The sequence below is a fragment of the Lithobates pipiens genome, unplaced genomic scaffold (genome assembly GCF_037356315.1).
Source record: "Lithobates pipiens isolate NorthernLeopardFrog02 unplaced genomic scaffold, aLitPip1_a1.2 Scaffold_30, whole genome shotgun sequence".
Lineage (NCBI taxonomy): Eukaryota > Metazoa > Chordata > Amphibia > Anura > Ranidae > Lithobates > Lithobates pipiens.
The window spans coordinates 79,553,702-79,574,709 of record NW_027507791.1 but is presented as its reverse complement, the minus strand read 5'-3'; positions in this window follow the sequence as shown (position 1 = coordinate 79,574,709).

Below are 21,008 nucleotides of genomic sequence, written 5' to 3'. Positions count from 1 at the left end.
TTCCCAGAGACTTGGAGGTTACAAACTCCTGGTCCTGGACAATGTGTTGCTGAGGCATCGGTCAGAAGGAGCGGTGGAGAAGGTGACCGTCTGACCGATGCGTTCAGACAATTTTTTAGTCCGCAGCCCCAAGGTATGATCGGTTCCATCAACCATCGCCAGCGTCTGATTTACATGGTACAGGAATACCTAGGGGCAAGGTCAGACTTGGACACCTTTCCCACCTAAAATCCTCTGGCTTACTGGGTCTTGAGGATGGATCACTGGCCAGAGCTTGCACAGTATGCAATTGAGCTACTGGCCTGTCCTGCATCCAGCGTTCTTTTGGAGCGCACCTTCAGTGCTGCTGGTGGCTTTGTAACCGATCACAGGGTGCGCCTGTCCACCGACTCGGTTGATCGACTAACCTTCATAAAGATGAATCAGTCTTGGATCACCACCAGCTACCAAGCACCTGAAGCGGATGTAACCAAATAATTTTTTTTTAAATATCACATCCCTTCAAGACTGCCTATGCTGATGCTGAGTTACTGTCCTGTTATGTTGACTGTCTATCCTCTTCCTCCTCCGCTGATATCTTGGAAGAACATTTTTGGTTCTGGGTGATGCCACCAGCCCAATTTTTCAGCCCCTGTTTAACAAGGGCGTGTAATTACAATTTTTGATGCAATGCTTTGCAGCAGGGCTCATTCCTGCACTACAAATAGAGTATATGGGAGAGGTTGCAGTGTCGTGGCACCAGCACCAGTGCCTAAGGCCCAATTTTTCAGCCCCTGTTTAACAGGGGCATGTAATTAAAATTTTTGATGCAATGCTTTGCAGCAAGGCTCATTCCTGCACTACAAATAGCGTATATGGGAGAGGTTGCAGTGTATAGGCCCAATTTTTCAGCCCCCGTTAAACAGGGGCGTGTAATTACAATTTTTGATGCAATGCTTTGCAGCAGGGCTCATTCCTGCACTACAAATAGAGTATATGGGAGAGGTTGCAGTGTCGTGGCACCAGCACCAGTGCCTAAGGCCCAATTTTTCAGCCCCTGTTTAACAGGGGCATGTAATTACAATTTTTGATGCAATGCTTTGCAGCAAGGCTCATTCCTGCACTACAAGTAGAGTATGTGGGAGAGGTTGCAGTGTATAGGCCCAATTTTGCAGCCCCCCGTTTAACAGGGACATGTAATACAATTTTTGATACAATGCTTTGCAGCAGGGCTCATTTCTGCACTCCAACTAGAGTATCTGGGAGAGGTTGCAGTGTTGTGGCACCAGCAAGCAGTGCCTAAGGCCCAATTTTTCAGCCCCTGTTTTACAGGGGCATGTAATTACAATTCTTGATATAATATTTCACAGCAGGGCCCATTCCTGCACCCACCGAGAGTAACTGGGAGGACTTACAGTGTTGTGGCACCAGCACCACTACCACCACCACAACCACCAAAGGCCCTATTTTTCTACCACTGTTCAACAATGGCATGTAATTACAATTCTTGATATAATTGTTCACAGCAGGGCTCTCCAGCGCCTACCAAGAGTCACTTTGAGGGCTTACAGTGTTGTGGCAACACCAACACCTTAGGTGCAAATTTCTGCAGAGCATATAGGGCAGGCCCCTACTTTCAAACATCCAACTTACAAACGTCTCCTACTTGCAAACGGAAGGAGACAACAGGAAGTGAGATGAAAAAAGATGGACGGCCAAAAAAATTATACAGGGGTGATAACCCTTCCCTATGTTTTCCAAAAAGCTTAAAAATAGATTTTTTGACTGGAGCTACACTTTAAAAATGTACCAGTTCAAAATTACAAACAGATTCTACTTAACACAACAAACCAACACAGTCCCTGTCTTGTTTGCACCGCCTGTATACTGCTGTTCTGAGTATATAGGGCCCGAGGGCCCCACGCTTTTCCTTTTTTTAATATGGGTACGTGGTTTCCCTTAATATCCGTACAAGACCCAAAGGGGCTGGTAATGGGCAGGAGGGGGCTACCTATGCCATTTTTCACAATGATTTTCATCCATATTGCCGGAACCAGATATTACATTAAAACCGCAAGCAGTTTTAAATGACTTTTTTTCCGTTAAATGTCATTTTGTGCAGGGACTGTTCTAAACACGGGAAACACGTGGCACTTCACAGGCATACTATAGACACCCCCTAGGCGTGATTTTTAAAGGAATAGTTCACTTTTTTTTCACATTAATCGTCATTAAAATCAGTATTCCCGAAAAAACTGCAGTTTTTAAAAACATTTTAGGCATTGACCCATGTCCCCTGGGGCAGGAGCCAGGTCCCTTGCATATTAGCCATTAAAATTAGCACTTTTTATTTCGAACGTTCAAGTCCCATAGACTTCAATGGGGTTCTAAAGTTGGCACTAATTTTAGGTCCGTTCGAAAGTTCTGGTGCAAACCGAACTGGGAGTGTTCGGCTCATCCCTACTGCGTTCCTTCTTTTAGTGGCCTTTAACTAACCTGTCTGCCTAATCTAGCTCAATCTCTTTATCTCTGTCCACTATAACACACTATACGGGCACTGTGTAAGCAGCCTTATATAGTGTGGGGCGTGGACTTTGTCCCTCTGAGCCATGATTGGCCAAAGGCAAGTCTGACACTCCCTGAAATGAAGCTGCAGTGCTGGACCAAAGTAAAGGTAGGAGAAATGAGCCATCAGAAAGGTTTGGAACATACCCCTTCTGTTACAGGGAATCCACGTTAGCATTTTTTTTACAGATTTGACAAGGTTAAAAAATCAACAAACAGTTCTCACAGACACTTTTAATCTTTTGTGTTTTTGATGTGTATTATATTTATGTGTTACTATACATTTCCCTGTACCTTTCCTCTGAAGTGCCCTTTGTCATTCGGGAGTAGTTTAAACTTCTCTCATTTTATTATGTGGCAGATGTTTATATAAGTTTGTTTAGTCTTTTCATTGTATTAGAGCACAGGCATGATCAACAATAGGACACATACGCCGTCATGAATCATTACTGTGCAGTTATCCATACAATGCAATCTTTTTTAAAGAAAACATTGAAGAAGGGGTAATAGACCAGAACCACGCGTGCAAGAAATAATCCTGCCAGAGCATGGGTTTCTGGGTCACCTGCAAGAATTTCAACTCCAGTAAAAGCTTTCCAGTTTGAATAGCAGAAAGGCGCCATGAAATAAAAGTACACACAGAGAAAGTACTTAGAAAGCATCAGTTTACCAAATAGATTCTCGTAAGAAGCACAAAAAAGTATTGTTACAATGCTGTTTACTGTCACTATATCATTTAGATTTTTTTTTATTTAGTCTTGTAGCTTTTCAAGCATGTATATGCAGCACAGAAAAAAGAGTTGCAAAAAAAAAAAGAATGGATTATATTAAAACAGACTGGCCCCTATACATGTTGAAGAGAGCTGCTTAACTTTATCTAAACTCAAGAACAAAAATGTATTATATTGCAGCTTACCAGTCCTTAAATGTTGTGACTTGTGGAAATTTTTATTAATGTATGTTGTCAGATGCCCCCCAATGTCTGTTTTGCTGTAATATTCCCATGCGAGGGTATTCGCACATACAGACGCTGGTGGAAGACCATTGGATGCGGAAACCTTACCGTTGACACGGCAGATCTGTTTGCTCTTTTAAGGATGTTTGTTTATGCCTCCCCAAGGCACTGGCCACTCCATGGCGACCGCATTTAAACTCCTAAATAAGCAGATCTGCGTACATGGGAACCATAGCATAACCATACAAAATGATGGCCCACTAAGCCATGATAGGGTATGGCTCACATCACTGGTAGCAGTAGGAATGTGCACACAATCATGTTCAGAACCATGTGCTTGCTGCATGGTTTTGCACACAACCATCTGCACACGTCACTGCTGCATTTCTATTTGAATATATACATGTGTGTGTGATTGGTTCTTTTGAAAAAATACAAGTGTCTGATTGGCTGATTCTGAAGCCACCACCTTCCTTTGTTTATTCATGTTGACAGTATACATAAAGGAGTAAAAAGCACTCAAGATAGGATTCTGCTGAGCTCAACGTGATACCAGCGTCTGTTTGTGTTACTGAGAGACATACAAAGCGCACTTTCCCAGCATTATATGAGAGAGCTGTTTTTTTGTGCTTTTGAGCACAAATAAATTATATGCTTATAGGGAGAAGCTTAGAATTTCCCTGACAGACTGCATTGTCTTCTTTTTTGAGTGTTTTTTTTCCTTTTATTTTCACCTGGGGATCTTGCCAGTAAAACATTTTCTATCTATGAAGGAGTACCTGGTACAAAAGTTTGTCATACTTAAAGCACTATTTGAAACAGCTAACGCTTAAGAGCATTAAATATATTCAACACATTTGAAACCTCCCCCTTCTTTGGGACTTGAGCAGTCAATGTTTATAAAATCAGGACAAAATGTACTAAGGGACCTGTGTTAAGGCTTGATGAGGACAAGCATATCCTGATGCCACTGAAGGCAGAGTCCTACTCTCCTAGGGCAGGGGTAGGCAACCTCAGCTCTCCAGCTGTGGGGAAACTACAAGTTCCATGAGACATTGCAAGACCCTGACAATCACTAGCAGAGGCATGATGGGATTTGTAGTTTCACCACAGCTGGAGTGCCGAGGTTGCCTACCTACCTCTGTTCTAGGTTGAAGGTCACTTAAGATACTGTATCTTTGAAGGAGCAGCCATACTGTATGTACATATGACTAGGGTAGATCAGAGGTCACCACCTAAAACTCCTAAACAACCCTCCAAAACGCCACCTTCCCTTCGCCAAATAATACACTTAACACAGAGTTAAATGACAGTTGGGCCTTTTATTAAACCAAAATAACAATAAATAACAATTTAACATTACATCTACATATATACTGTATATTTCCCCCTAGCTGCAGGACACTGCCTCAGGGACATTACCACTTGCCCACAGACCTTATAGGTCTACCACTACCTGGTCCCTATTATTGGACCACACCCAACCAGAGGACACCATACCAACAGATGGGTCCCCACTTGTATCCCACAAACAGATTTTAACCCCATTCCAGGGTTTCCAACTGCTAACCCTATCACCGTAATACCTATCCACCTCCTGCCTACATAGCCAATACCAGGGAGGGAGGGATGTTCATCCGATGGCTTCCAGACTTCAGGACCATTATAGTCCAACCCCTCCCTGCAGTCTAATCTCCTACACTTCTTACCATCACCCTGTTACCTCAGGCAATCATGTAAGTAGACCTCCTACATCTCCCTTTGAAAATGTTAACTCTGTGCTTTCTGGTTCCCCCTCTACGCTGTCATGCTGGCCCAACGCTTCATTCATTCCTCATAGCTCCTGGCCTTTCTTGACTAGGGTAGATCAGAGGTCACCACCTAAAACAACACTTAACACAAATTGGAGTTAAATGTTACAATCCAACACCTCCCTGCAGTCTAATCTCCTACACTCCTCCCCACCACCTTGTCTCCTCAGCCAATTATGTAAGTAGACTCCCTTCATCTCCCTTTGAACACTATAACTCTATGTTTTCTGGTTCCCCATCCACACTATCATGCCGGCCCTATGCTTCATTTGTTCCTTATAGCTTCCACTTCATAGGCAGTCTCTGGTTCCTGCTTTGTAGTTCAGCATTTGTATCTTGTTGATCTTTTTATCCAGGGTCGAGATAAGGGGTGGGCAGGAGGGGCGGCTGCCCTGGGTAATGTGTTATAATGTGAGGTGGGGGGCGGTACCATGAGGAGATGGGCAAGGGGGTTTGTGCTGGGTGGGGGAATTTGGGTGGCAGCAGGGGGTAGGAATTGTTCTAGGAGGGGAAATTTGGTTTGAGGGGAGTTCTGCTGGGAGGGGGGATGGGGGCAGAGGATTTGAGTTAGAAGGGGGTATTTGGGATGTTTGTGCTAGAAGAGATGATATGGTAGAGGGGGGAGGGGATTGGTTCTAGGAGGGAAAAACATTTTTGTGGGAGGGGTGGGGATTTATGCTAGTAGGGATGATCAGGGTGTATTTGTGCTAGGGGAAATGTTTGTGTGTGGGGGGGTAGGGAGAAGAGGATGTGTACTCAGAGGAGAAATATGAGGGGTAGAGGAATTGTGCAAGGAGGAGTGATATATTTTTTTTGAGGGGGGGATTTGTGCCGGGGAGATTTGAAGAGAGAGAGATTTGAGCTGGGAGGGGAATGGGGGGCAACGAATTGTGCTGGGAGGGGGGATTTTAGCAGGAGGGATGGATTTTCCTGGGAGGTGGAGGAATTTATGCTTAGGTGGTAAGCAGGCTTATACATAATGTTCATACATCTTGGGGGAGGGGGCTCCAGATGACCTTGTCCGGGCCCTACTCTTATCTTACTACAATTCTAACCCAGGGTGTGCCTGACTGGAAGCAATAGGCGCTCTGCACTCTCCAATGATGGGAAATACCCATAAAACTCATGGAAGTTGCATGGACCATGTGATTCAGGCATTAGGCCCCTTTCACACTTGTGTGACTTGTCCTGCAAAGTCACATGAAAAGTCGCACCCCATGATTTCCAATAAGTACCATTCATATCTGTGTGACTTCAAGTCGCACAGACTTCAAAGTAGTCCCTGTACTACTTTGGCCTGACTTTGATGCGAGGTGAGGTCCATAGACCTCAAGTTTACACAGGCATTCCCTGAAATCGTGTCAAAATTGCAACCGCGATATCACGGTAAAATCGTATGACTTTCAAGCTGCGGCAGTGTGAAAGGGGACTTATGCCCCATACACACTATCAGATTTTCTGCAGATTTTTTTTTTATTCCATAAAATTTATTAGAATTTTCAAACAGGTAATACAGGTAATACAAAAGGCATCTGAAAAGAGATAACTTTGTCGAAGAACAGGGAATAAAAAAAAACATGGCAATATACATCTGCTTAATATTAACAGTACACTTAGTTGTAGTTCCTGCATTAAATGCATTCAAAATGCCTACCAGATATCAATGTGAATATACCACTGAGATTGTCAATGCATAACCATACTTGATCTTGGTGTCTCTAATGATTATAGTTCTTTCAGGGCAATCAAAAGGACCAGGCTCCCCAGGCCACCCCGATTTTATGGGTATGGGGAGGAAGGGGGGACGAGCATACCAAACAGACCGCCCCCCCCCCCCCCACTCCCCACCCCAGGAAAAGAGGGAAAAGACAGGAAAGCATAGCAAAGGAAAGAAGAAAAGGGAAGTTGAGTATGAGAGCCTGATAGGAAGGGGGGTGAGGAACCACCATCTACCCCCTCCGCTCGCCACTAGGCGCACCACCAGAGACCCCCAATCCAGAGCGTTCAGCCCCCTGTGTCCATACTATTTGGACACAGGTTAGGTAGTGTTCTGTATTAGCTCTTGGTATTGCTGAGAGGTTCGAAACTCAAACCATTTGGCCCACATCGCTGTAAACGTAGAGATTCTGTCCTGAGTGGTGTATATCAGCTCCTCCATTGTTGCTATTCGATTGATGCGTGATGCCCATTCTTTCATTGAGGGGGGGGGATTTAGACCGCCAGTGGACCGGCAGACAGAATCTGGTAGCATTGATCATATGCATGGCCAATGACTTATGATATCTTTTGGGAGCAATTTTGGACAGGTGAAGGAGGTACTGTGCTGGTGAGAATTCTAAAGGGAGAGGAGATCACAGTCGTAAGGTCGTGCACCCTCCGCCAATAAGGCTGGATCATAGGGCATTTCCACCATATGTGGAGAAAAGCACCCAGTTCTTGTTCGCACCTCCAGCATCGGTCTGAGACCGACGGAATAAATTTGTGAAGGATTTCCGGGGTCTTATACCATCTTGTTTTGATCTTATACCCGTTTTCCTGGGTGTGAACATTGAGAGAGCCTTTATGAATATGTAAATGGCCGCGGTCCCAACTGGTGTCCTTGATCTTCATGTTCAGCTCAGATTCCCAGAACATATGCTCCGAACGCAAAGCGGCACACGGTTCTTTGAACAAGGAGGCATAGAGATCACATGACTCTGGGGAGATGAGCTAGAACACAGTGACTCAAAAACAGGAGGAGGAACCTGCCCCTAGAGTAAAAGTGTTTAGCCTGCATTTCCGCGTATGGCCATTCCCTTAATAAGAAAGCTTTGGCCATCCCTGGGGGAAAGTCTGGGTTGTCCTTAATGGGGGTGATTGCGCAGTCTTTGTCTGATATCATGTGGGTTTTGCAGGCCCTATCAAATGCTTGCAGTGTCGCCCCAATAAGCGGATGCGGATGTATTAAGGGCGTCCTGTGTTTTTTGGAGAACCAGGGGACTAACCGAAGTTCCGCTCCCGAGATTAACTGCTCAAGCAGCACCCAACTCTTGCATCGCGTTTGTAATCGCCAGTCAACCACCCTGGCTAGATGGACAGCCCAGTAGTACCTCTGGAGATCCGGCAAACCTATACCACCCCCGGATTTTGGTAGAACTAGCTTCACCCACCTAATTTGGGCTGGTTTGGTTCCCCACAAAAAAACTCTACACATCCTCCAGTAAGATGCAAAGAAGGAAGGCGACAGGTGTATCGGGATGGTCTGCAGTTTGTATAGTATCCGGGGAAGCACTGTCATCTTAAGGATTGAGGCCCTACCGAACCAAGAACTAGTGGGAGCCTCCCATTTGTGGAGGTCTTGTTGTATGTTTTTAAGTTCTGACAGGAATTTTTTTTTCATAGAGGTCTTTGAGGTTTCCTGGGAGTTGAATACCCAAGTAGGTGATGGCATCTGATTTCCAACTGCTGATTTTTTAATCCCGTTGGGTTTACCAAAACCATGTAGTGCAAGGGCCTGCCTGATTGCATACAAATTGAAACACCTAAGGTTTGACCTTATATTATATGGTTTTGGTAAATCTGAAGGAAAAACTCAGCAGAAAAACTGATAGTGTGTATGGGGCTTTAGGGAACCTATTTTACATTTTAATGAAAGATCTGTTTACTTTCATTAAATTTGTAAAGTTCAATTGAGGATGGGTTCAGTGAGTACTAGAGGTTAGTTAACTTTTGTTCTGCGTTTTGACACCTCTTCCAGCCCTTATACACAAAAGGAGGTTCTCATTCCACTGTCATTTAGACTGCACTGAGGGATTAGGTTTACTCCTGTCTCATAAAAATGTGGCAAAAAAAAGTATCTATCATTTATTTCTAGGATAGGCTACGTAGGAGGTATCCAATATACTGTTGACGTTATGCCCTCTGACCTTTTTACTGCACTCCCAGATCAGATAGGCTAGATCCAGCCCGGTATGTATGCAGACCTGTAACACAGAAACCTCAGTGACTGACATCCATACATGGTGGTACACTATTCACACAGCTGATAAAGGCTGACATAAATCATTGTAAGTCTCCTGTGGGGATCACAAGTGTTTCCGATCAGCCACAGCCAGGAAGTCTACACAAATCAATGAAAGACTGACAAGCGCCAGGGCTAAAGCATGTAGCCACACATCCAAGTGGTTACATGTGATTGAAGACAGAGAGTTTGCAGACAGTTTAAATCCAGGGCCACTTATCTGTCCCTAATTGCATGTAACACCTCAGATGTCCATTTACATGCAAACAGCATCGCTTGTCAATCTGTCAATGATTTGTACAGGCTTCTTGGCTGATCACAAACACCTCTGATCCCCGCCAGAGATTTACACCAATTCATGTCGATATATGGCCTTGATTGATTGTGTGAATACTGAACCACAATGCATAGATGTGAGCCACTGAGGCCTCTCTGCTCCAGGTCTACATGTCCACTAGAAGGAGTCCCTCCCTTCCCTACTACCATGACTGCATTGCAACCTTTGGTGCACTTCTAACATTGGAACTTTTCTTCTTGGCTCCTTTTTCTGTGGCTCCATGTATCCCTGTTTTATTTATCTTATATTTAGGATGAGTTGGAATACCACTGTAGAAACAATATGAGAAAAACGCCAAGGAGGCTAAAAAAAGCAATATACAAAAACCATCAAGGTGGCTAAGAAAAGGGCTGAGAGCTATGATGGGATGTTTTTACCTGTGGACAAGGAGTTGATTTCATTTATAAGATAAATATTACTGTAGGGTGCAGGCCCGTTGTGACAGGACAGGCAAAACAAGCAATTGCTTGGGGCCCCAGCCGCACCACCGGCTGCCGCTTCCTTTAAGCTGCATCCTGTAGGGTGGCCGAGCTACTCTTCCTTCCTCCTGCAGGAGATTCGGTTTCCTGTTCCTGGCCGGACTGACAGGAAGTGCACACACTGAGTGCTCATTTCCTTTCAGTCCGGCCGGTCAGGAACAGAAAACTGAATCTCCTGCCACGCAGTACGCGGTAGGGAGGAGGGGTTAAAAAGAACACGGGGGGGGGGGGGGGGCAGTCATTAAGACCCATTTAGTAATAAAAATATAGTAGCTTGCTGACCATAATAAAAACTATTACCATAGCTTTCTTTCCATTTTCTTTCTTTACCATCCCATTTCCATCTGATTGCTTCTTTTTTGAATGAGGTAATATTTATTAAAGCTTTTTGCAAAAATGTACAAATCAGAGAAAAGACTCTACAGTACAATTTAGCAAATGTTCAACTTTTATGCACATTATATGCAACAGCAGCATTTGCACTGTAAACCTTTTTTATTTATATAAAGTGTTGGTGAACTTAAACTGTCGCTATGCTGTGAATCCTGTAGGCTTTGCATGCGTGTGTTTGTTCCATGTCCATTTTGCTTGGAGGCCCCCAAATTCCTTCAAACGGCCCTGGTAGGGTGGATACTTTTTTGATACTACAATTAACACAGAAGCTTTAAGAGAAAAAAAAGAACCATTTTTTATTTGTGTCGGAGTCCTACTTATCTGTGTGCTGAAAAGAACACAATTGTTCTTCTGGATAAAAGCTCTTCTTGCAGACTTCACTGGTGATAAGAGCTCACATTGACCAAAAGCTCAGCCAGAATTGTGAGGTCTATCAGTGTGTCACCTTGTCCCACTTACTCGAATAGTGGCGATATTGTTCTGACTTATCTTGCATCAAAGTTATCCACCAAGAGGTTCCTGGAATGAGCTTTGTTTGTCATTATAAATAGACATGACAAGTATCGAAGGCTATGCTGAGAGATTAGGAGTCATATTCTCACCGTTCATCATTGGAGGTGAGATGTGGAAGGCTGGAGCCTCCCTGGAGTTAATGTTTGCCTAAAATCCCAGTAGCTGGTTTAGCTCCAAAATAGCCTAAAAGGACTGCAAAGGTATAGGAACAATAAATGCTTCAAACTGTACACTATGCAAACAGCTACAGCCATGCACTAGTGAAATACATATATGAGAGCTGTTATACCTGCCAAAGGATTTGAATTTTTGCCAGTTCAGTCTTGAGATTTACATTGCATGGTCCTGTCTGGCAGGAGACCTGATTTTTCTCTGCTTCAGTTAAGTAACACCTACAGGTCCTGCTCCTCCTTCAGCATGTGACTGGACACTGGAAAGTAAAAGGAAAAGCATCAGACTAATGAGTTCATCTCTCTGTCACTTTGCTACTCCTCACCTCCTCCGATCAACATATTCCTTGTTAGCACATGACCACAACAGATTGGCTCATTGTGCTGCTTATCCCTTTCAAAGTTTACGCTCTGCATTAAAAAAGAAATACAGTTGTTACTACTTACTCTCCTGATGTATCCAAAACGTTGTCACAATTATTCAGTGTCTTGAAAAAGTATTCATATGCCTTGAAAGTTTCCACATTTTGTCATGTTACAACCAAAAACATAAATGTATTTTATTGGGATTTTATGTGATAGACACAAAGTGGCACATAATTGTGAAGTTGAAGGAAAATGATCAATGGTTTTGAATTTTTTTTACAAATAAATATCTGAAAAGTGTGGCGAGCATTTGTATTCAGCCTCTCCCTAAGTCAATACTTTGTAGAACCACCTTTTGATGCAATTACAGCTACAAGTCTTTTTGGGGATGTCTCTACCAGCTTTGCACATCTAGAGAGTAACATTTGTGCCCGGTCTTCTTTTGCAAAATAGCCTATGCGCTATCAGATTGGATGGAGCGTGTCTATGAACAGTAATTTTCTAATCTTGCCACAGATTCTCAATTGGATTTAGGTCTAGACTTTGACTGGGCCATTCGAACACATGAATATGCTTTGATCTTAACCATTCTATTGTAGCCCTGGCTGTATGTTTAGGATTGTTGTCCTGCTGGAAGGTGAACCTCTGCCCAAATCTCAAGTCTTTTGCAGACTCTAACAGGTTTTCTTCCAAGATTGCCCTGTATTTGGAGCCATCCAACTTCCCATCAACTCTGTTTAGCTTCCTTGTCCCTGTTGAAGAAAAGCATCCCCACAACATGATGCTGCCACCACCATGTTTCACGGTGAGGATGGTGTGTTCAGGGTGATGTGCAGAGTTAGTTTTCCGCCACACACAGCATTTTGATTTTAGGCTAAAAAGTAAAATTTTGGTCTCATCTGAGCAGAGCATCTTCTTCCATATGTTTGTTGTGTCACCCACATGGCTTCTCGCAAACTGCAAACGGCAATTCTTATGTCTTTCTTTCAACAATGGTTTTCTTCTTGCCGCTCTTCCATAAAGGCCAGATTTGTGGAGTGCATGACTAATAGTTGTCCCATGGTTAGATTCTCCCACCTGAGCTGTGGATCTCTGCAGCCCCTCCAGAGTTATCATGGGCCTCTTGGCTGCTTCTCTGATTAACCACTTCAGGACCGCCGTATTGCCATTGTACGTCAGCACAATGGCACAGGCAGGCATAATCACGTACATCTACGTGATTGCCTTCCAGCGGGTGGGGGGTCCGATCGGACCCCCTCCCGCTGGTTACGGCGGTCCGATTCGGTCCAGGAGCGCTCCGTGATGAGGGGATGGCCGTTGGTTTTCGGCCACCCCCTCTGGATCGCTCCTGGCCAATGAGAAGCTTCCTCCCCTGTGTATTGTTTACACAGGAAGGAGGAAGTGATGTCATTCTCCTCGGGGCGGTCTTTTTGACCGGACTACGAGGAGAACAGTAAAAGTAAGTGTGCACCAACACTACACTGACATGTAGGTACACACAGGCACACAAACCCCCCCCGATCCCCCCCCCGATCCCCCCCCCGATCGCCCCCCCGCCCCCCCTCCCCCCCCAGTCACAGTGTCACTGATTGCATTGATCATTTCTTTACTGATCAATGCATTCAGTGTCAGTTGTGACAGTAAAAACTGTCAGGACAGTTAGTGTTAGGTCCAGGGTAGCCCCCTATCACCCCCCAATAAAGATTTAACCCCCTGATTGCCCCTAGAGTTAACCCTTTCACCCCCTTTTGCCAGTGTCACTAAGCGATCATTTTTCTGATCGCTGCATGTGTCGCTAGTGTCGCTAGGTAGCTAGTTATTTTTTTAGGTTCACCGCCAGGTTTTTATAGCGCTAGGTACCCCGATATACTACCCAATAATGTTTTTAACCCCCTGATTGCCGCTAGTTAACCCTTTCACCCCCTTTTGCCAGTGTCACTAAGCGATCGTTTTTCTGATCGCTGCATTAGTGTCGCTACAGTCGCTAGGTAGCTAGTTATTTTTTTAGGTTCACCGCCAGGTTTTTATAGCGCTAGGTACCCCGATATACTACCCAATAATGTTTTTAACCCCCTGATTGCCGCTAGTTAACCCTTTCACCCCCTTTTGCCAGTGTCACTAAGCGATCATTTTTCTGATCGCTGCATGTGTCGCTAGGTAGCTAGTTATTTTTTTAGGTTCACCGCCAGGTTTTTATATCGCTAGGTACCCCGATATACTACCCAATAATGGTTTTAACCCCCTGATTGCCGCTAGTTAACCCTTTCACCCCCTTTTGCCAGTGTCACTAAGCGATCGTTTTTCTGATCGCTGCATTAGTGTCGCTACAGTCGCTAGGTAGCTAGTTATTTTTTTAGGTTCACCGCCAGGTTTTTATAGCGCTAGGTACCCCGATATACTACCCAATAATGGTTTTAACCCCCTGATTTCCGCTAGTTAACCCTTTCACCCCCTTTTGCCAGTGTCACTAAGCGATAATTTTTCTGAATGCTGCATCAGTGTCGCTAGTGTCGCTAGGTAGCTAGTTATTTTTTTAGGCTCACCGCCAGGTTTTTATAGCGCTAGGTACCCCGATATACTACCCAATAATGGTTTTAACCCCTGATTGCTGCTAGTTAACCCTTTCACCCCCTTTCACCAGCGATCACAGTATAAGTGTCACTGGTGACGCTGGTTAGCCAGTTAGTTATTTAGGTTCCCCGTCAGGTTTTTATATAGCGCCAGGGACCCCCATATACTACCTAATAAAAATTTGAACCCCCTGATTGCCCCTAGTTAACCCTTTCACCACTGATCACCGTATAAGTGTTACGGGTGACTCTGGCTAGTTTGTTTTTTATAGCATTTTATATTCAAATCCGGAAGGCAGTGCTTGGTTTTCGGGGTCCCGTACGTGGCTAGGCTCCCAAAAAGTCCCCCACATGTGGTATCCCCGTACTCGGGAGAAGCAGCAGAATTTATTTTGGGGTGTAATTTGACTTCTGCACATAGCATGTGTGAGCAATATATCATTTAGTGACAACTTTGTGCAAAAAAAAAAAAGTTTGTAATATTCCCGCAACTTGTGGCAAAATATAAAATATTCCATGGACTCAACATGCCTCTCAGTAAATAGCTTGGGGTGTCTACTTTCCAAAATGGGGTCATTTTGGGGGGTTTTGTGCTATTTTGGCATTTTATGGCCTTCGAAACTGTGATAGGTAGTGAGGAGTTAAATCAAAAATTTGCACCCTTAGAAATCCTGAAGGTGGTGATTGGTTTTCGGGGTGCCGTGCGCGACTAGACTCCCAAAAAGTCCCACACACGTGGTATCGCCATACTCGGGAGAAGTAGCGGAATATATTTTGGGGTGCAATTCCACATATAACCATGGCATGTGTGAGCAATATATCATTTAGTGACAACTTTTTGTAAAAAAAATTTTTTTTTTTGTCATTATTCAATCCCTTAGGACAAAAAAAATAAATATTCAATGGGCTCAACATACCCATCAGCAATTTCCTTGGGGTGTCTACTTTCCAAAATGGGGTCATTTGGGGGGGATTTGTACTGCCCTGCCATTTTAGCACCTCAAGAAATGAGATTGGCAGTCATAAATTAAAAGCTGTGTAAATTCCAGAAAATGTACTCTAGTTTGTAGACGCTATAACTTTTGCGCAAACCAAAAAATATACGCTTATTGACATTTTTTTTACTAAAGACATGTGGCTAAATAAATTTTGCCCTCAATGTATGACTAAAATTTAGTTTATTCGATTTTTCTTATAACAAAAAGAAGAAAATATCTTTTTTTTTCAAAATTTTCGCTCTTTTTCCATTTATATCGCAAAAAAAAAAAATCGCAGAGGCAATCAAATACCATCAAAAGAAAGCTCTATTTGTGGGAAGAAAAGGACGCAAATTTCGTTTGGGTGCAATATTGCATGACCGCGCAATTACCAGTTAAAGCAGCGCAGTGCGAAATTGCAAAAAGACCTCTGGTCCTTAAGGTGTTTATTGGTCCGGAGCTGAAGTGGTTAATGGTCTCCTTGCCTGGCCTGTCAGTTTCCTGTGATAGTTCATTGGGCTTCATGTTATGGGCAGGCAGATGCATAGACAGTCTGCAGGACTGTGGTATTATACCCACGATCAGCAGACATTCTTTACAGGTCCCCAACAAAAAAAAAGATAAATGCTTATTTTTTCTCTGGCAATTTGTCAGGGCAATATCTGGTGTTAGCACTTCAATCATCCCAGCACAATGGTTGGTATTATGACAGGATGATTGAAGCACATTATTTCTATGAATACATTGTGATATAAAATTAAATAGTTCAACTCACCAGAATGCAGAATCAGTGTGAGCCCTGAGCGTGTCACTTGCCACTGTCACCTGCCACCAGATGCAGCTTGCCACTTGCCATGCTGTCTGCCACCAGATGGGGATGTCACTTGCCACACTACCTGCTACCAGATTGGGATGCCACTTGCCACACTGCCTGCCACCAGATGAGTATGTCACTTTCCATGCTGCCTGCCACCAGATGAGGATGTCACTTGCCAGGCTGCCTGTCACCAGATGAGGATGTCACTTGCCACACTGCATGCTACCAGATTGGGATGTCACTTGCCAAGCTGCCTGCCACTAAATGAGGATGTCGCTTGCCACACTGCCTGCTACCAGATGGGAATGTCACTTGTCGCGCTACCTGCCACCATATGAGGATGTCACTTGCCACACTGCCTGCCACCATATGAGGATGTCACTTGCCACACTGCCTGCAACCAGATGAGGATGTCATTTGCCACACTGCCTGCTACCAGATGAGGATGTCACTTACCACACTGCCTGCTACCAGATAGGGATGTCACTTGCCATGCTGCCTGCCACTAGATGATCATGTCGTTTGCCACACTGCCGGCCACCAGATGAGTATGTCACTTGCCACGCTGCCTGCCACCAGATCAGGATGTCACTTGCCACGCTGCCTGCCACCAAATCGGGATGTCACTTGCCACGCTGCCTGCTACCATATTGGGATGTCACTTGCCACGCTGCCTGCTACCAGATGGGGATGTCACTTGCCACCCTGCCTGCTACCAGATGGGGATGTCACTTGCCACACTGCCTGCCATCAGATGAGGTTGTCACGCTGCCTGCTACCAGATGAGTATGTCACTTGCCACGCTGCCTGCCACCAGATGGGGATGTCACTTGCCACAATGCTTGCTACCAGATGGGGATGTTACTTTTTTTCCCCCCAGCATTGCAGAGTACTTCCAGGTGCACCTCTGTCAGCCTCTCCTCAGCGCAGGTAAACTAGCTGCAGGCACATACGAGTGAGAGATCAGTGAGGGTGGGCAGTGAGAGATGACGTCATTCTTTCTCTTCTCGACCACGACTGCACCTCTGTTCAGAGCAGCCTTCGTGGCCTCAATAAATACGGGCGGAACCACTGACAGTACATTGTCTTCATGGCCTGGCAGCAGGCGGTGCATCCCGGTGTTGGGCCATGGCCCACAGGTTGGGGACCTCTGCTTTAAAGGCCCTGCAAGTGCAGAAAGATACCTTGATCTACTAAAAATGCACTTGGCTACTCATTTTCTATTATGAGCTGATCACTCAGCATTTTTGTGGATTGAGTGAAGCCAGTCATGTCCAGCTGTTTTGCTAAACTACTGAATCTCTCCCACTCTCTTATGTCCACAACATAGTCTGTAGTCCAAGATAAAAATTAGGAGTCCTAGTTAGACTCCTTGATATAGCACGGGAAGTGTGCACAGGACACGGGACAATTCTGATTAGTGTTGGCTGCTCCATTAGAGGCGCAGGTTCGCTGCCCCCCTAATCCATGTGTCAGGCCCCAATCTACATTTTTTTTGAAAGCACATGATTAGAGGCTCTAATTGGCTTAAAAAAAGGGTGGGCTTGGGGTGCAGGGCACGGTGCCCGAGCCCACACAGTTGTGTGACAATAGTGAACTAATATTCACTATTGTCTTCTTGCTTCTCCTCCCGGCCAATCAGGAAGAGGGTCCCGAGACCTTATTGGCTGCAAGGAGAAGCGACCATATTGTCTGGTACTGGCGAAGGATGTACGTAGAGATCTGGGAGATCTGGTGCAGGCCGTCCTCAACATCAGAGCCCACCGGCGTGAGTACCACCCGGGGGGGGGGGGGGGCATGCTGGGGGGGGTTGAGCTTCGTTCCCCCACATCACTGGACAAAATCGCTGTCCGATTATTAAAAGTCAGCAGATACAGTATTTGTAGCTGCTGACTTTTTTTTTTTTAAGCGGAAATCCGCTTTAAGCAAAGAAAAAACGTAACATGGGCCGATCACTTCTGCTCTCTCTCTCCTTGTGCAGAGTGATTAGTCTTACCTGTGGACTACAGGAGTACAAGAGAAAGGGCAGTTATCAGAAAGAGGTGGAAATGTCACCAAGTCAGAAAGACAGAAAAGGAACATTGCCAAAATATTCCCCCACAAACAAAATAAGTATAAGCAGTTTAATTGCCCCACAGCCCATCCTGTGTGGTCCTTCCCTACCACAATGTAGTCCTTTGCCAGGATGTTGAGACAAGCTTCTTATCCTGCTGTAGGCATCAACGTACTTAGAACATATGTTCTTTTCCGAAGTTCATGGGTAAACAGCTTTCCATCTTGCAATTTTCTTACAGGATTTTTTACCTGCTTTTTTCTGCTTAAAAAAATATTTCAAACCATTCAATTCCTTGTTCAAATCCCTTTTTTCATAATCGTCACGCGGGATCAGCCTCTTGCATGCATGTGTGTAAACGCTCGCCAGTAAAGCTGGTTCCAGACACATCTGTTATTAAAGCCGTGGCTTTTACAGCCCTAGGGTAAACAACTTTTTAATGGGTTATCACTTAATTTCCCTCAATTTATTAGAAAGTTTTTCTGTGCTCATATATTTGTATTTGGAGAGCAAAAAGAAAATGACGTGCCAGACAATTAAATGAGAAGAGAAGATGCCTAGAAGACAGGGATTCTGGTAGTACTTCTCACGTACAATTCATTATTTGTTCTGTTCTTTAACAGCCTTGAAAAACAAATTTTGGAGTGTATCTTCAGAGCCAATTTGGACTGGACCAAACATTTGGGAAAAATGTTGAAAAGCGATTATAGTATATACAGTATACATATGCCTATACATTTTTTTAGTGATGGGTAGAGTAGGGATGGGTTAAACCCTCCTTATTCTACTACTATACACTCACCGCCAACTTTATTAGCTACACCTGTTCAATTGCATGGTAACACAAATGATTAATCAGCCAATCGCATGGCACCAACTCAATGCATTTAGGCATCTAGACGTTCGAAAGATGACTTGCTGAAGTTCAAACCGAGCATCAGAATGGGGACAAAAGGGTATTTAAGTGACTTTGAACGTGGCATGGTTTTTGGGCTGGTCTGAGTATTTCAAAAAAACAATCTACTGGCATTTTCACACACAACCATCTCTAGAGTTTACAGACAATGGTCTGAAAGAGAGAAAATATCCAGTGAGTGGCAGTTGTGTTGACGAAAATGCCTTGTTGATGTCAGAGGTCAGAGGAGAATGGGCAGACTGGTTCCAGATGATAGAAAGGAAACAGTAACTAACATAATCACTCATTACAACCAAGGTATGCAGAATAAAATCTCCGAATGCACAACACATCGATCCTTGAAGGAGATGTGCTACAGCAGCGGAAGACCAAACCGGGTTTCACTCCTATCAGCTAATAACAGGAAACTGAGGCTACAATTCGCACAGGCTCACCAAAATTGGACAATAGAAGATTGGCAAAATGTTGCCTGGTCTGGTGAGTCTCGATTTTAGCTGTGACATTCAGATAGTAGGGTCAGAATTTGGCAACATGAAAGCATGGATCCATCCTGCCTTGTATCAATGGTTCAGGCTGGTGGTGTAATGGTGTGGGGGATATTTTCTTGGCACACTTTGAGCCCCTTAGTACCAACTGGGCATTATTTAAATGTCACGGCCTACCTGAGTATTATTGCTGACCATGGCCATCCCTTTACGAATACAGTGTGCCCATCTTCCAATGGCTCCTTCCAGCAGGATAATGCACCAGGTCACAAAGCTCAAATCATCTCACCACTGGTTTATTGAACATGACGATGAGGTCATCCATATTTGTCACAGGAACAGTTGGCCCCATTGGAAGATTACCCTTTTGTTTCTCTTCTGCCGACAACTGCCAGATTTTGGAATTTATATCACTTCCCACCCCACTGACAATGGTCATCAGAACAAGGATGCATTTCCTTAGTGGGAGCACAGACAAAAATAAAAACCTGACAGGGTTCCAACCCTTGCCCCCTCTATCCAAAGCTGAAAATAGTTTTAGGTACACATACATTTTCATTCTTACATTTCAAAATATCTTTAAAAATGTTTTAACAATTTCTTATACTTTCAAAACTGAGCTCCTGGAAAATATTCCTGAGGTCTGCTGAGATCTCCCTAAATGGCAGCCATAGCGTCGTTCAGATGTAGCACTGACTCCCTAAGGAGCTGTAGAAAATGTTGGGTTCTCCTACTATTTCCATTGATGTACGGTACTCTAGCTGTACCTGACAATCACCAAAACACCTCAAAGTAAATAGATTTAAAGGGCCAGAAGAAGCCCTAAGGTGAAAGATATGGTTTATCAGACTTGACAAAGATAGGATTAATCACTAATCAAATATTGTTCAGAAGCTCAGTAGTTTCTCCCTTATCACCTGTGATGGGCCTTGCCAAACCCCCTGGGCGAATAGTAGCTGAACAAACAACTAATAACAATGCTGAGAACCCATATGGCATAAGCCCCAGAGAGAACAGTAAAGAGAGAGTAACTATAGTAGACAGTAAAAATATGGCCTATCTACTGATCTCGGTTCCTGAGTTAACCAATGACCAGTGGAGGGTTAACTAAAGTCTGCAGGCTTTGGGGCCCTTTAACCCTTAGACCCCTTTCACACCAAGGCATTTTGCAGGCGCTATAGCATTAGAAATAGCGCCTTCAATCCGACCTAAAGAAGCTGCACTATTGTGTGCACCATTGTGTGTAGTGTGAAAGCTTTCACACTACAGCGGTGCGCTGGCAGGACGTCAGAAAAAAGTCCTGCCAGCAGCTTTTTTGGAGCGGTGAAGGAGCGGTATGTTTACCGCTTCTCCACCACTGCTCCCCATTGAAATCAATGGGGCAGCACTGTAATAGCGCCGGCAAAATGCAGCTATTGCAGCGTATTGCCGGTGGTTTTAACCCTTTCTTGGCCGCTAGCGGGGGGTAAAAGCGCCCCGCTAGCAGCCGAAATGCGTGTGGTGTGAAAGGGGTCTTAGTGAAGCACTTTCTTTCAAATAAGAGCATTTGTATTTCACAGAATAAAGTAAGTGATACAGTCAATAGCAGGCAAATAAACATACAGAGGTAGACCATAGGCCTC